This window comes from Panthera onca, chromosome B3, assembly GCF_046562875.1.
Source record: "Panthera onca isolate mPanOnc1 chromosome B3, mPanOnc1 haplotype 2, whole genome shotgun sequence".
NCBI lineage: Eukaryota > Metazoa > Chordata > Mammalia > Carnivora > Felidae > Panthera > Panthera onca.
In genome coordinates this window covers 105,506,843-105,524,219 of record NC_138344.1, presented here as the reverse complement: position 1 = coordinate 105,524,219, position 17,377 = coordinate 105,506,843, and the positions used below count along the sequence as shown (strand labels likewise).

At 43.4% G+C, this 17,377-nt stretch overlaps 1 protein-coding gene across 3 annotated transcripts in view; it reads right to left on the bottom strand.

Moving 5' to 3' along the window:
• The window catches only part of DAAM1 (dishevelled associated activator of morphogenesis 1), a 176,895-nt gene extending 162,895 nt beyond the window's left edge, over positions 1-14,000 (bottom strand). For 2 of the 3 annotated variants that reach the window (XM_060619942.3, XM_060619944.3), the window contains exon 1: positions 13,868-14,000. The gene's annotated coding sequence lies outside the window, so the exon portion shown is untranslated. The remainder of the gene's footprint in view (positions 1-13,867) is intronic. The other variant, XM_060619943.3, reaches the window with a different exon arrangement.
• Positions 14,001-17,377: the final 3,377 nt, after the last annotated feature.

Here is a 17,377-nt window from a genome sequence, read left to right as displayed (position 1 = left end):
AGTGAGTACCTAAACATTCAGCAATTTAACTTTTAATGCAGTGTTTCTCAAAGGATCACGAATCCAAATTTGAGAAACGCTGAGCTACATAATCCCTTATAAATGAAATATTCCTTTTCCAACACACACAGTTAGCTTTACAGGCAAGATTACATACTTGACTGCTTTTTACAGTGTGAAGACTTCTATAGCAGAAAAATCCTGCAAAATAATCATATGGAACAAGTTTAAAGTAAATTGTGACTAAGCCAAATGTATGACCAAAACCTTTAGCCTATCATCACAGTAAGTATAAAACAGTACAAAGCTTTCTACCCTTTAATGCCCTAGCTCATGATTAGGAGGTGTGAAAAAAATATGAGCCAGAATCCATACAACAATTTCTTTATAACAAAGTTTCCAATGTCTTGGATGGTCCATAAATATTAAGGAATTATCACAAATATCCTTTGTCAGTGTTTATATCCACTTATTTACAGGAAAAAATTTGAGATGTTCATGAATACAAGAAATGGGAAAATACATCATAGATATTATCCCTAAGGACTAAAATTCTGTTTCTAAGGTTGCACTTAGGATTTTTTTTTTTTTTGCCTTTTTAAAAAATTAACAGCTTTATTGAGATATAAAAATCATATGCCATAAAATTCATCCATTTAAAATGTATAATATAGTGGTTTTTAGTATGTTTACAAACTGTGTAACCATTTCCACAATTTTTAGAAACAAACCGTATTCTTTCTTTTTATTAGTCATTCTCCCTTTAAAACCATGTAATGCTAACAAATTCTTCTCTAGCACAGGAAACATTGGTCACCTAGAACACCAAAATCAGCACTTGGGGAAGAAAAGAACTGGGGGGTAGAAGACTTGATCTACAGGCATAACAAATACTGGAAAAACTGTGGATTTGGGATTGTAGAGTACTGCTTCCTATAACTGATGCTATGAACATTCCTTTGAAAACCCAGACATGATCCGAATACACAAAACATGAAACTACTTGCCAGTGAAAGCAAAAAAATCTTTCATTGGAGACACTCTTCACCTATTGCACAATGTAATTTGTTTATTTCAGGAGCAGAAGACAGAGGATGATCTGAGCTTTATTTAAGTAAAACAAGAGTTCTTGTATTCCAAGGGAAAAAACCTGGAATTTAAAATAGCATTCTTAAGGGTTCACACCCAACATTAAAACATATTTTACAAGCCAAATGAATGAATGAAAGAATGAATGAATGATATTTTAAGGTGTTGCTTCCATAGTTTATGACATAGTCCATAAAATGGCCAGTATAATATCTCCCCCCTGAAACTTAGTTACTCCCTTGCCTCTGCTATGCTTGAAAGAAATCTGGATCTGAAATTCTAAGTAGAATCCAAGTAAAAGGAGGCATTTTATTCTATTTCTCACCTTTGGTAGTTATAACACTGGAACTTTGTAGTCTGGGCTCTGTGGTGGCACATGACATAGGTTAAGGAAGGAAACTTGCAACAAACAAATCTACCCTATGTTTATGAAGCCAAAAGAGTCTGATGAGAAACTCACTGAGTGAAATCTAGCTGTGAAATATCTAGATCCTCTCTAGGATCTGGATTTTCTAGAATAGAAGCTAGAAAGAGCACCGACTACGACTTTCACCCACTTTAGGGCAAAGGCACCCTGGTGTTGGCCATTTGTAATAGGGTGGTTTCTGCTTCCTTTTCTTTGAAACAACCGGTTAATGTGCAAATTCAATCTCCTAGGGAATCATCTTGAAAAGAAGATAAGGTCTCAAGTTTTTCAGATCTTTTGCTCTTCCCACTCATTTTCAGTCCTGGCTAAATATCAGAATCACCTGGGGAGTTTCAAGAATCCTGGAGATTGGGTCCAAACCCGGACATTTACTAAATCAGAATCCTGAGGCATCTTTTTATATCCACCAGAGGATATTCTGACTCACATCCAGGGTGGAGAACCAACAGACAGCCTTCGGAAGTCCTACGCAACCCTCTGAGAAAGGACTTTGGCTTCTCTTTTAACTGAAACTGTGTGCTTCCCTAAGCGTTATCTTCTCATTAGTTGCTCAAGAACTGAATTTGGGTTGGTTAATTAAAACTTCACAACATTCCCCCCGTGTACACTGAAATTCTTACCGATGCTTTTCTGAGAGTCAAGTTTGAGTGTTGCCAAAGCTCAAGTTTTAGACTCAAGTTTTAAAGACATTCTTGGTTGAGGGAGAGGCGGGGAAAAAAACAAAAACAAAAACAAAAAAAACAAACAAAAAAAACCCATCACTATGTTAATCTTTCTCAGAGTTCTTCCCACACTGCTAATGTGAGATAAGCTGTCATTTTTAAAGGTTGAAGCCCCCCCTCCCTTTTTCTAAGCATTCTGGCCTTTGACAATAATGACAGAGCAAACCTTTTCTTTCCCCAAAGCCTCATCTTCCTTATCCACAGATAACATTACTGACCTACCAACACAGGCCTTGGGCTTCAAAGTTGTTTACCCACTAGCTCTGGTAGGCTTGCCCTGACCCAGCATCAGTGTCTCACAGAGTCCCCTGTTGTGACCAAGAATATGTCCTTAAAATGTGGCTGGCCTCCCAGGCAGTGGTCACGGAAGAATGGAGAAATGACCCCACAGGGTCTAATCCACTGACCTTTACTTTGCTCTCACCAACTGCCCAAATAAATAAAAACAGCAGGGTAGCTTAGTTTCCCAGATGAATTCCAATTTATCCCTAAATATCTAAGCCTGGTCCAATGTTTAAAAGTTCTCAGGCCATCCAAAATCTGTCAACTGGCTCCCAACCAAGGCCAATTTTGCCCTCCCAGGGACCTTTGGCAATGTCTGGAGACATTTTTGGTTGTTACAACTGGAGGAAAGGTTGTTACTGGCATCTAGTGGATAGAGGCCAAGGATGCTGCTAAACATCCTACAGTACACAGTATTGCCCCCACAACAAAGAATTATCCTGTCCAAAATGCCAATAGCACTGAGGTTCAGATACCCTGGATTGAGTCGTTTACCAGACCACTGGTTTGAAGAGACTCTTGTTACCAGTAGCTTACAATACGAACTGGGGGCTCAGGTCATGAACTCATGGTTCACAAGTTCGGGTCCCACATCAGGTTTGCTGACAGCGCAAAGCCCACTTAGGGGGCTCTCAAAAATAATAAATAAATTAAATTAAATAGGGATCACAAACTCAAATGCCTTCAAGGTCCAAGGAGATAAAGAAATATCACATTAAACAAAGTGGCTGTGTATGAGGCACTAGGGTGTGGTGAGGCCTGTGCCAAATGAGAACGTAAACACTCGCTAAAATCATTCAATTTTTTAAAATAACACTGGGTTAGTCAAACAAAACATGACAGCTGGCTACATCCATCCTGTATACCACTGGTAGTCAAACTCTGGTTTAAAGAGTTTATCAATTTAAACAGAACTGGATGATCACCCAAAGACATTGTCTAGCCTTGTCCCTTATACCCTATGGAACTTCCTGAGCCCCCAAGCTGGGGAACAGGACAAGAAGCTGTTCAATTAAGAACAGACTAGGGATCAGGGGCTCCTGGGTGGCTCAGTTGGTTGAGCATCCGACTTGGGCTCAGGTCATGATCTCACAGTTCGTGAGATGGAGCCCCACGTTGGGCTCTGTGCTGACAGCTCAGAGCCTGGAGCCTGCTTCAGATTCTGTGTCTCCCTCTCTCTCTGCCCCTCCCATGTTCTTGCTCAGTCTCTCTCTCTCTCTCTCTCTCTCAAAAATGAATAAACATAAGAAGAAAAAAAGAAAAAAGAACAGAAGAGGGATCAGATTTTAAGGGTTTAGTTTCAGAGTCTCTTAGTGCTAAGAGCAGGGGCCAATATTGGAAACTCTGAAGGTGAGAAAATGGAGGTACCCCCCCCCCCCTCACTGATCTCCATTCTAGGGAAATCCACTGGCTATTATAATCATCAATATTACACAATGCCATACAAGTAAGGTCATTATTTAACGATAACACCATTCACACAAAATTTTAGAATTTTCACTACAGTTCATGATGAGGAAACTGAGGCCCGGGAATTTCAAATGAATTGCAAAGATTACCCACATCTGAACCTAAAATTAATTGATGTGTCTTTTTTCTCTGTGTAATTGCAACACAGCAACCAAATGGTGACGAGATTTCATTTCAAGGTGTCAAACACTCATGACTAAACTCTCTACCAACATAAGTAAGTTCTACATAAATGTTAGATTTAAGCCTACTCATCACCATCCTCTTTTCTCATCAAAAACACATTAACATGTTTGCCCCAAGTCACCGTTTTAAGATCTCGTTTCCACATAACAGAAGAATTGAAAACAGGTTAAATATCTCCAGCCCTCCTTTCAGATCAGGCTGTAGAGAGGAAAGCCAAGTCAGCAAATGGAACACAAGAAGAAGGAAGCTCGGATCAGATCTGAATATCCCCACGTGTATGCATGCTTTCTGCTGGAGGAATTCCTGGCCCGAGGAGACAGTATAAACAAACGCGATCCAGAGGGAAACAAATGATAAGATAAGTGAGACCCAATAACTCCCTCTGTCCTCCCCTCCACCTACTTCCCCCAACATATTCCATCAGAAAAACAATGTGAGCTCGGGAGGTTTCAAATGTAAGCAGCCCCCACCCTCTGCTACCACACAGCTCCCTTTTCTCAAATAGGGGGTAAGGGGTAAGACGCGCTCCTTGGTGAGGTCAGTGATTGTGGCTCCCCTCACATGAAACCTGGCCCATGGAAGACAACCTTGTCCTTTTCCCACAAGGAGGCTATGAGCACAGGACTGACAAGGAGGCAATTCACTGCTCTTCCAGACTCAAATTACAATCCAAGGAGTGTAGTAGGCAAAGGTGGAGTGAGGAAGAAAGGTGGCTTCAGTCACAGCCTGAAAAGAAACTGGGTCAAACTAAAAATAGTATTTTATTTTTTTAAATTTCAAACCAGTCCCTTAGCAGAAAATGTCAGAGGCACGGCAGTTTCTTGCCACAGTTCTTGGAACTTCTATAGTTGGAAATGTCACCTACACACAGACTGTTAAGCCCTAAATGGGTCATAGAGGTTTTCTAGTCCAATCCAATCCCTATTCTTAATGTCTAAAATATGAAAATATAATAACAGGCCTTTCATTTAACGTTCTGAGAACATGATGCAGTCTCGGCCATCGCCTTCAATTCCAGCCCAATTCATTCCACACTGTCTCAGACTTTTTCAAATTACCACTGAGTGCAAGTAGCAGGGTTGAGGACTGCTAATGCAAACAAGATTGCCACATACAAACAGAATGGGAAAGAAGCCAAATGTCATTGTTGTTTCTTCTGCCGTCATCATCCTAAGTCAAAAAGCCACTAATATGGGGTAACTGTAGCTGCATTAAAAAAAAGAAATGCTAAGGGCGAAACTGTATGCCATTTTCTGTATCCACAATTTCACCAACTTTCGAGAGGAGAGAATGCAAAAGGGACCTCCTTCAAATGGTTTAAACTGTCTACATCATTTCCTTGAACTTTTTACAATATTTTTTTTGTAATAAATTCTCAATATTTAGGAGAGCCCTTGGTGTAATCCTCTTGTTGCAGAACTACAGGCTCTAATTAACTAACTCATGTCTAATCATTTCACTGCTTGGTTTTGCAGATCTCTATGAAACAAATACATTTAGATACATACGAACAATCTAACCTGGTGAATGATGCTGACCACTATCCCTCACTCTTCTCCTAGGATGCAAATCTGCAGGGGTTTTAGGGAAGAAGAGTGAAGCCAAGAAATGGCACAAAAACATCTACTAATGACTTGGGTCACATCCCCAAGAAACAGAAAAGACCAGGGCTACGGGGCTTTGGCAAAGTTTTATTTAGGAAGCTGCTCTTAGTTCTGACCCACTCTTCATAGAAGGACACCTGTCAGAAGCATACAATTCCTTGGCAAATTGTTGGCAAAGCTTTACCTCTAACTTATGGGGTCTAAAAAACTAAGACCCCCATCTTTTGCCCCTTGAAGTCATGGCTATGCATTAATATATCCACAGTGTACTATCTAGTCTCCTCTGTTGCCAAGAAGGAGCATGATGAATTAAAACCGGGCAGGAGGGAGGGGCCCCTGGCTGGCTCAGTTGGTAAAGCATGTGACTCAATCTCAGGTTTGTGAGTTCAAGCCCCAGATTGGGCATGGGCCTACTTAAAAAAAAAAAAACAAAAAAACAGTAAATATAAAAAATTTTTTTTTAAAAGCTGACTAAGATTATAGGTACAGTTTGTGGCTCCAAAACAAGACAAAACTAACCCATGGCCTTGACCTGGTTTGTAGGTCACTAACAAGCTGAGCATAGCCAAAAAGCCAGAATATAGAACCCATTTCAAAAAACAAAAGATGGGCATCTCTTATTGCCCAGACAATGCCCAAAGCTCAGATCTGGGCTATCTACTCTTGGAAGACTAAATTCAGAAAGCCCATCAGATGGGCAATATTTGCCAATTGCACAGATTTTTTTTTTCTTTCAGAAATGAAAAGGACAAAGACCAGTTTAATAGTTGACCCTAATTATGTACCTGGCAGAATAAAAGGTACCTTCGATTCCAATCCGGGTGCAATTTATAGAACAGAATGAACTCAGGTTATTACTAACAGTGACTGACATACTTAGGAAGTGTAAGAAGATGAATGAAAAAAAAAAAAAAGCTTCTGAAATCAATGTCTGTTGAATGAGTGAATATTATGTTTGAACAACTTATCAGCTAATAAGCCTCTTGTTTTCATTTCCTTTTCCTGGCAATATACTGTTAGGGCATAAGTTTTCTATTATTTCCCTAAATGACACAGTTTTGAGTTTTACTCAATTGTCTTCATTAAATATGTCAAAGGGGCAAAATATCCAGTTTTAAGCCAAAAGGAAAAGATCTATTGTAAGTTAGGAAATCGTACCAACTGCATTAAAAATTGAACCTGCTTCCCTGGGTTTCCACATTTAATTCACAATAGGGGCTAAGGTTTAAAAGAACTGCAATCGTATATTTGGCACCAAATTTGCTCCACTGTAAAAATAAATAAAAGTCTCTCTTCTGAGGTGAGAAATAAAAAAGCTTATTTTAATATCTAAGGATAAACCAATATTAGATTACATGTCTGACTACTACTCAAGTTTTCATTATTTTCTTTTCAAAAGAGCTTTTACAATTTATGTTAAAAGACAACAAGGAGGAAGAATGCTAAGAAGTTATGGGAGTCAGCTTCTGGAGCTCTGTTCTGGGTGAGAAGGTTTTTTTTTTTAGATAAGAGATTCAACCTATTGGAAAGTTATCTCAGTTAACAAATACAGTCTAATAATGCTGGACAGGCTCCAAATAGATTTAGAGATGGCATATAAGAGCATTTCTTTTTTCAAATAATTTGCCTATCACCCACACAGCAAAAAGGAGGGAGTTCAAAAGTTTTATCATTCAAATACACAGATGCAACATTTTTAATCCTCTGCAACATTTTCTGCTCCAGAAAGTCAGACTTTAAGAAACTATTAAATGAAGGGGCACCTGGGTGGCTCTGGTGGTTAAGCATCCAACTCTTGATCTCAGCTCTGGTCATGTTCTCACAGTTATGAGTTCAAGCCCCATATTGGGCTCTACATTGATGGTGCAGAGCCTGCTTGGGATTCTGTCTCTCCTTCTCTCTGACCACCACCCCCCTGCCCTGTCCCACCTTGTGCTCACTCTCTCTCTCAAAATAAATAAATAAACTTTAAAAAAATTAAAACAAAGAAACCATTAAATGAAGAAGCCTTTTTACTCTCAATGAACCCAGCACTTACTGACCCAGCACTGTTTCAGAAGTAACAGATACAAAGGAAGTTATGATTCCCCCTAACTCGATGGAGAGAAAAGAACACACAGGAAAACCAGAAGCAAGGCAACAGTGTAGGGGTGCAGAGAACTAGGCTGCCTAGGTCCCTAACCTAGTCTGCCCCTTACCAGTTAGTTGCAGGACCTGAGCTAGGCAAGTTCCTTAACTTCTTCATGCCTCAGTTTCTTCCTTTATAAAATGGTGATGATGGTACCTTCTCATACAATTGGTGAGAGGAGTCAATGGTTAAGCCCATGTAAAGTATTAGGAAGGTCCTGGTTCAAGGTAAGCACCTCACATACCTTGACTATCAGCATCGTGTCAGCTATGTTACGTTCCGTGGTCAGGCTAAGGGCTCTGAGGAGGAAGGACAGAGGGGGGTGGTAAAAGCTGAGGCAGGGAAGGCTTCCTGGAATCTGTGGCACTCAAGATGGATCTGAGAGCACAAGCAGAATTTAGAAACTCAGAGGAGCACACATTCCAAATGAGTGGAGCCATTACTGGACAAAGTCACAGATGGTGTAAAAACCAGGAGTGCTGAAACATCAACAAGGAAAATAATGCTCACCAAAGCTGCATATGTATTTGGCAACCTCAGATGAACCGCGGGGTAGGGGGGAGGCCTCCGTATACTTGCTGCAGTGCTCCTGGATTCAGCGTTTTAACTAATTTTTGGACGTGTGTATTATGAACGCAAACTCATTCTGAAATGCTCAGTTCTCCCCTCCCGGAACAGTGGAAAGGATGCCAGACAATAAAAAGGTAAACTCCTTTTTTTTTTTTTTTTTTTTCCTGCAAAAATAGTCTGCTAGAGTACAATGTAGGTCACCAAAATCAACTTGCATCTCATTTGCATCCGTACCGCTGTCAGTGGTGGTACTTACTAAGTGGTGGCTTGGAGGAATCAGAGGGACGGGGAGGCAATTCAGATCCATCCTTCACTTCCAATCTCTATCAGCCACTCTAAACACAACCTACTGAAGAAGCCAGTGAATGTGACCTCACAGGAAGTATCCTCCACCCGAGCCTGCCCCATCCACCAGATGTTACTCTCAAGCCACATACAGAAACTCCTCTCCTTACAGATTTCTTCTTTTTTTAGGTCTATTTACTTAATTTTCTTTTTTTTTCCTTAGGGTTGGGGCACCTGGGTGGCTCAGTCGGTTAAGCAGCTGACTTTGACTCAGGTCATGATCTCAAGGTTTGTGAGTTCAAGCCCCACGTCGGGCTCTGTGACGACAGCTCGGAGCCTGGAGCCTGCTTCAGATTCTGTGTCTCCCTCTCTCTCTGCCCCTCCCCTACTCATGCACACGTTCTCTTTCTCTCAAAAATAAACATTAAAATTTTTTTTTTAATTTTTAGTGTTTATTTACTTATTTAGGCACACAGAGAGAGTGAGCGAGCGTGCACAAGCTGGGGCGGAGGCAGTATGAGAGGGAGACAGAGAATCTCAAACAGGCTCCACACTGTCAGTGCAGAGCCCGATGTAGGGCTTGAACTCACAAACTGTGAGATCATGACCTGCATTTGTTAAGAGTCGGACACTTAGACTGAGCCACCCAGGTGCCCCTAATATTTGTTTATTTTTGAGAGAGAGAGAGCACGCACACACATGCAGGGGAGGGGCAGAGAGAGAGACAGAGGGACAAAGGATCCAAAGCAAGCTCTGTGCTGAGAGCAGAGAGTCCGATGTAGGGCTCGAACTCAAGAACTGAGATCATCACCCGAGCTTACCGATTTCTTAAATAGTACCTGTGGTATCAGTTGCCTCTAAACTGAGCTCTCAGGGAAACCATTAAGAACAGATGTTGTGAGTGTTAGAATACATTTCACTTGGAAGATTTCCTCCATTACCACGTTAGAACTCGAAATGCCAATGTAAGTGACAGTAGTCCACGTTCCTTATGCAAAGAAGAAAAATCACAAAATGAAATATAAGAATTTTCATTTTGACCGTGCCCCCTCTGGAGTTTAAACAAGTTTGCTAACCTAAAGTGGCAAAGGTGCCTGCAATTATTTCCTGCAATAATATAAGGATAGGCTTAAAGCTTGGAAATACCAGGAGTATGACATGAAGCCAGGGAGGGCCCCACAGAAGTTACAACTCTGTGATTATTTCCTGAACCAAACACCTAAGGCTCTCAGTGGTACCAGGCTTTGTTGGAAAAGCCGGGTCTCCCTGATCCAACAGCTGTAACTTTTTAAGTGATTTCACAGAAGACCTCAAGATTCTCAAGCCAAAGCCACTCTTTATGACATCCCCAAAATATTTACACGATGAAACACTTTCAATCTTAACCATGTTTTGTTTGTAAACAGCTTATTTGTTCTGATGACCATAATACCAACACTAAAAGCAGGCTTTTAAACAAAGTCATTCAAATAAAACCACACACAGACACACAGGCATTCGTGACACCCAGAGCCTATCCACAGAGCGAGAAAGCCAGGATTCAAATTCCTTGGCACCTACTAAGCTCCTGTAAGCACCACCCAAGGACACAACCCACTGCTGGTATCATGCCTCCTCGCTAATTTATACTTCTGAAAACCCAAAGAATCTGACTAGTGGATGATAACACAACGTTACAAATATTGGACAAATCTCTCCTACTCCGTTCTTCTCTCACATGAGCCAGCCTGGGACAACCAATCCTGTTTATGAGAAAACTCCTCCACAGATAAGAAAGCCACTGTCCAGCTCCTCTACCCCAATGGTGCCTCCAGTGCCATGGGTGGCCTGGCAAAACCCTCTAGTTATCTCTGCCTTAGTCTCTCTCTCTCTCTCCTGTCCTACACCTCCTGGGAAAGTTATCTGGGCCAGGGAGAGAACAAGAGACATCTAGAAATGCCGGCTGTGGGGTAATAAGAATTGCATTAAGACCTGTAACAAGAATTTTAGAGAAAAAAAAAAAAAAAAAAGAAAGTCTATGTGAGTGAATGTATTCCAACAGCAAATAATTACAAAATACATCGATTTCAGACACATGGAAGGCCTTCTATACTTCAGGTCACGTGCTACATAGGCGTTTTCATTTATGCTGAGATGAAACTACTTCACAGAAAGCTAAAGGAGTATTACCATTGATGCCAGAACTACCAGTGGAAAGAATGCAATCTTGAATCTCCAATCATGGCTCTACTATTGACTCAACAAATATTTATTAAATACCTACCAATGGTCAAACACTAATTGCTAGAGAGACGGGGAAGGACAAGACAAAGACCCTGCCCTCAAAGACCTTGGGGGTTGCGGGGGCGGGGGGGGGGGGGGGTGGAACACATTAGAATTGCTGTCAGAATTACAGGGACACATGAAAAATCAGACAATCGAAGGAGATGTTCAGTCAATGATAAGTTCTAGGACAAAAACAGTGACAATTTCTGATTCTGCTTCCTCATGAGGATGTAACCGCCTACTTGAAACAAGACGATGAAATGTCAACCACTTGGCAGTCAATGTCCCCAAGCATCTACCTGCACAAGAATGCACATGCATACACATTCACAGATACAGCCTTGTTCCCCCTTAACTGCAATGTCTGTGATAATCCACTTTGGCATGTAACAAAAGCAGAAGGTAAACAAAATATTTGTGTAATTCAATTACACTGAATGCAATTAGATTACACATAACTGCATTCATCAAGAATCTATAAAAAGACAAACCCTGAACAATTAATTCTACAATAAAAGGATAAATAGAAGTCCAGATACAGGGATAACACTAGTAATATTAGAAGTATCATCACAACTAGTCAAATGGCTGCCTTGCCTACCTTGAAGGATTGCCATGAAGAGCCAGGCTGGTTTGTCAAGTGAGTCATACAAATAAGGCTCAGAGATATTAACCCAATGCCACAGTGTCAGAAGTGGAATTTAACTCATCTTCAGATTATTTTGAGAAAAGACAATGACCAAGTCCTTTGTAGAGTCACAAGATTTTATACCTAGAATCAACTTTGGGAAACCCTCTATAGCCCCTCTCCCACGTTACTAAGGACCCAGGTCCCCTGAAGTAAAGAATTACCCCAGAGTGGGGTAGCCAGCAATGACAGAGCTAGAGAATGACCCAGGCCTCCTAGATTCCTGCCCAGCCTGCTTCATTCTCAAGGACCTGCATCCTTTAAGCAGGCGGCAGGCTTCTAGATTTTATGGGAACCACAAGGCATGACATGGACTTCCAGAATTCAATTTCAGTAATTAACTGTTCCTATAAACTTCCAGAGAGATGCACCTAGGGCAAATCGAGGCCCTTTACTGGTGGCCAGAGAGCTCTCTCTTCATGCAAAACAGAGGACACGCCCTCCTTGAGAAATATGCCTCCAACTCGGGTCAGGTACATTATTAGGGAAATTATGCATCTAGCCTGAAAGGGAAAGAGCATGCCTCAGGAAAAAGGCTCCAGCATTACTTCTGGAGAGAGGAGAGTCCAAGGTATGGGCACACGAGAGGGAAAGGGGTCTAGAACTGTGTCCAAGTTATTTCCAAGAGAATGGAGGCCTGGGCTGTGGAAAGGGTGAAGAAGAGAGAGCAGCTGGGCCCGGAACGAGCATTTGACCACACCCACTGGCCACGCCCTCCCAGCTGCCCGCAGAGCCACAACGAATTGAAACAGCAGTGGGAGCAGTTAAGATTCCGACGGCAGGAGTCGCCATGGCAACGGGATTCGTCTCGCAGACAAACTCCGCTTCAATTCACTAGGTCCTTCTCCAGTCTCAAGCAACTACCAACTCATTGAGCGCAAAACGGTCACGGGTAGCATATGCTCTTGATGCTCTCCTGCGGGTGGAGATGGGGTAGGGGACCAAGCTAGAGGAAATAAAGCGCAAGTATCAATTCCTGGGCCCACCAAAATATTTTATGGGGGCAAAAAAACAAACAAAAAACCAGAACATCCCATCACCAGGCTGTGAGCGACTTGAGAACAGAGCCATTAGCTGGGTTTGATGAATGAGTGAGTATGCGAAAGAATGAGGGTGCTAGGAAAGGAAATCCAGAGGACTTTTATAGAGTTCTCGGGCCCCAAGCACGTCTCAAGTCGGAGGGCAAACCCATTTGCAAGCAGTTGGATTTTCGACACCAGATGGTTCCTATTGCCCAGCCCTCCTGCCCCACAGCGAGCCTCATCATTAGATTGTTCGACACCCCGCACCGCCTAACCAACTCCCAGCCCAAGGCTCCGGGCAGACGCTTCGCCCCAGCTCAGGTGCTCTTTGTGGAGGGAGCAATCCGGACAGGGGAAACAAGATGCACCTTTCCCAGGGGGACGAGAGGCGCGAGCACCCTGCGGCGCCCCGAACCCGCTCCACAGGCGGCGCAGGCTCCGCTCCCCGCTGTCCGCCAACACCCCTTGGTCTTTCCGCAGCGCGGGGTTTCCCTCCTCTCCTGCGAGACCTTTAGCTTCCAACTTTCGCGGAATTACAGTCACCTCGTCCCTTTTTCAAATAAAGCTCGAAGCGAGGGCTGCAGGGATGGTTGGGGTTCTGCTCGAACGCGGGCGGGCACACGAGTCCCTCCTTCCCTGTTGCCACCTCCGAGTCCACCACGCCTGCATCGGAGCCTCCCGGGCCAGCAGCTCGCGACCGCGGGCAGGGCCCCCAGCCGAGGCCACGACCCCCGGCGCCCCGAAGCCCCAGCCTCGAAAGCCTACAGCAAGGCGGCGAATGGTACCCTGCCTGCTCTTTTGGCATCCCAGCGCCTCAGAAAGAAAGGAGGGAGGGACCCCCGTCCTCGGGGGCGCCTTCCTCCGGGCTTGCCTTGCTTTTCGCCGCGCTTGCAGCCATTTTCCCAAACCCAGCTTGGCAGCCGGGAGCTGTCTAGGTCCCGTTCCCACCCAGACCCAACCTGAAGGACGGGTTTAATATTTACCTACTGGCCCTGGGGCTCCGGGGAGGCAGCGGGAGGGCGCGCCGCGAACCCAGCGCCCGGCCCGAAGTAGCGCGCCCACCCCCACGCCACCGCGCGGTGCTACTTAATGAATGAGTGCGGCGGGCGAGGCGGCACGTCCCCCTTACCTGAGCAGCCCCTGCATGCTGGAAAGGCGGCTCTGCGCTCCGGGTACAATGGGATCCGGTTAAACAGTTTCCTTCACAGCCGCTCGTAGGTTACCAACTCGCAGGTGACATCACCCTCTCCTCGCCTGATAGGATACAATGTGGCGCCCACTGCGCATGGACTCCCCTGCCGGGCCCGCACACCCCTGGGAGTTGTAGTCTCGATCTCACAGGCCAGCCCGAGTAGCTACGCTAACCAGGGTTCACGGAACTACACTTCCCGTCGCCTTCCTCGGCCGCTGCGTCCCCGCCCCCTGATCCCGCCCCCCGCCAGACCCGCCCCCTCCCCGCCCTCCAGCCTTGCAGTGTTAGTGGTGGTCGTTCAAGAAGCTGAGTTGCGGACACCGCGGCGAGGGGGTGGGGGGAGGGCACCCTGCGGTCGTGACCTTTGACTTGACCTCCATTCTGCCCGGTGAGGGCTCTGAGGGCCGCCAGGGGTCGGGCGCTGGTGCGCACGGGCCAGGCAGCTCTGACCATCCCGGCTCTTGGCCCCAGCTGGAGGGAGAAGATTAAGCTTTTCGCTGCCTTCCTTGCGCTTAGAAACTAATTAATAGGACGCACTGGTTTCTGGCTTAAAAGCGGTCCTGGAATTCCCCCCACGTCCCCGAGGAAGAGGCGATGCCGGCCGCGAAGAAGAGAAATCCCCGTGTGCCCCCACTTAGTACAATTCACCTTTCTGTCCTCTTTCCTTTTCCCATTTAACGGAGTCCGGGTGACCAACCAGAACGCAGGGAACAGCTTAGTTGGCTGAGCTGACAGGATAACGGAGGCTGTCACTAATAAAAATGCGGTGTAATAATAGACAGTCGCTGCAACCCTCCTTCGGGGAGCCTGCTGCTGCTGCAGAGATAGTACTATCGCGCAGCCATGCTTTTGTTCTTCCCTGCAGCGGACTTCCCGCTCTGAGGGCTCTCAACTCCCAGGAAGACGACGTCCTTGTCTAAAGTTTTGATAAATGACACATATGCATACATGCACTTTTAAATCCACAACACTCTCCCCTCCTTTTCCATGCCTTTCTCTTAAAATATTTTTTAAACGACCTAAACCAAACAGCATCGTGCTGTTCAAGAATGCCGTGATCTTAATACAGCTGAATGTTTAATTTTAACTAAAGCAAAAAGTGTGTGGCCGAATTCTGACCCTTTAGGAGGATTTTATTTTCAATATGTAAAATTTTTCTGTGACATTTTTCATTATTCAGTGGATCTCAAGTATTACGAAAAATTCACACTGAGAGCAGTTCTTCAGGTGTCTTTTTAACTGAAAAAAGAATCAATGTATCTAGTTATTCCAGTTGTAAAGGTAAATTATAATGGCACTGGATGTGTCTCAATCACGCATAAGGATCAGTTCACACCCTTATTTCTGCTAGCAAAATCTCTAGAAGACTGTACATCTTGGGGGAGGGGAGAAGTTCACAATTAAGATTTCAAACAACTGCACCTAATTACTGGAAATCTTATCACTCTTATTTTCTCATCTCATTATGCAGCACTAACTTGGGTTCAAGAAAAAATATTCATGGAACTGGTTGAGGATATCAGCAGAGACAAATGCTTTGTTTTACAGAGAGAAGTTTTAGTTCTGAATTCTGATTTTCTTTTAACAAACCAGACACATTTTTCTCCACTGAAGGAAGATGGCTTGAATGTTGCTCTCCTGTTCTAAGCTATTCTATCCATTTCAAATATTGTGTTAAGTGGAACCCAGACAATGCAAATGGTCCCTTGGCCATCAGATCAAGAGTATAATGGGTGATATTCTAGTTAACGGGTAGGCTTAATGTATTGCAGCTCATTGTGGAAAAATATTCAGAAAGAAACTTGACCTGAAATGATACTAAAGGCTCTCCAGTTTTATAACGGTGTAAAGCTTTTAGATGGAAATATAATCAGTGAGCCTGAAATTTATTGAGTCAATAAATTGGGTGTAGGGCTCTCTCTAAGGCAGGGCTTATCCTTATAGATAAAAGTATATTATTGAGGTACATTCTGAGCAGTAACTTTATAGGACAAATCACTTTACAGCAATTTCTCTTGGGTCTTCAAGCAGTGAAGGAGAGGATGGAGGCTGCCTGTGGAAAAAAATCCCATTCTCTATAGCAATTAATATTATAGAGATGTGCCGTGTTACATAGCTCATTTCCATATATATAGGACATCATGTACCTACACTGTAAGCACAGAAATGTGTGCATGTGCACATGTGAGCTGTCCTTCCTTTTAAATAGATATAGATAACAGATACAGAGAGTAAGATTTGTATTTGGAAGCATTTTTCTGTACATGGTGATGGATTTGAACTGATCCCTGCACAGTTTCATTGGTAACCAGGGGAAACAAAGATGGCTTTTCAGCATCAGAAATGCAGCCCGTAGACCTGGGACTAGAGGAAGATTAACAATTTCTATGATACAGAAGGGAACTCTCTCTCTTCCTCTCCGTGAGACACAGGCACATACATTCACATACACTCATTGTGTGTGTTTGTATTTAATTCTAAGTGACTAAGTAGTCTTAGGAGCCATCAAAAACACGCACTATGTGTAGCTTAATTTATATTCTCAGCCAAAGGGTTCTTTGCTTTTTTCCTTTTCTTTTTAAAATGATTGCTGTTGTTCTAGAATGAGCTTATGAAAGACCCTGCCTTGCCCCATAATCATTGCCTATTAATTAGGAAACTGTGGGACCACTGAGAATAGATTTAATTGACCATCCACAGGTGGTGGAGGAGGGAAGGTGCTTTGGGGGTATTTTGCTGATCTTTCAAAATAACCTCTCCCGGTTCTGGTTACACAGTTTTACTCTACACATTGGGTTTTTTGATAAGAGAGGACATGAGATATCAATAGAGAAAGAATTTTAAGTTTGTAGCTTTGCATGTGGTTTCGCACAATAGCTTGGTGTTTTGCAACAATTGAGGTTATGTGCTGAGCACAGGTTTGGGATCAAGCCATTTTACCACTTTTGAGCAATGTGACTTTGCTTATTCTGTGTTGCTTTCTCCTTCTGAGCCTTGATTTCCTTATTCTTAAAATTGAGCTAACAGTAAAACCTACTTCACGAGGTTTTTGAGCATTAAATCTGATAAGACGTATAAAAACACCTCTGGCGCTGAAAATTCACATGCTAGTTCTTACTGTTTGCAATATTCCCCTGAAGATGGTCTCAAACGTCAATCCTAATTATGAAACAATAAAAAGCTATAAAACATTTGTTCTTAACAAGCAACTATTAGAAATTATATGTGAGCACATATTATGTCACTATTTTGCAAGGAGGCAAAGTGTGCTTTGAAGAAAAAACACACAAAATCCAAATAGAACAGTGTTGGTCCTTGGCTTGTTTTCAGATCTGTATCCCACCAGTGCCCCAAGCTGTCCTATCACAGGCCATGTTCTCCAGATTTCTGAGCAGACAGAGGCACTGATGAGAGGTTGGAGGCAAGAGGAAGAATGAAGCCAGGGAA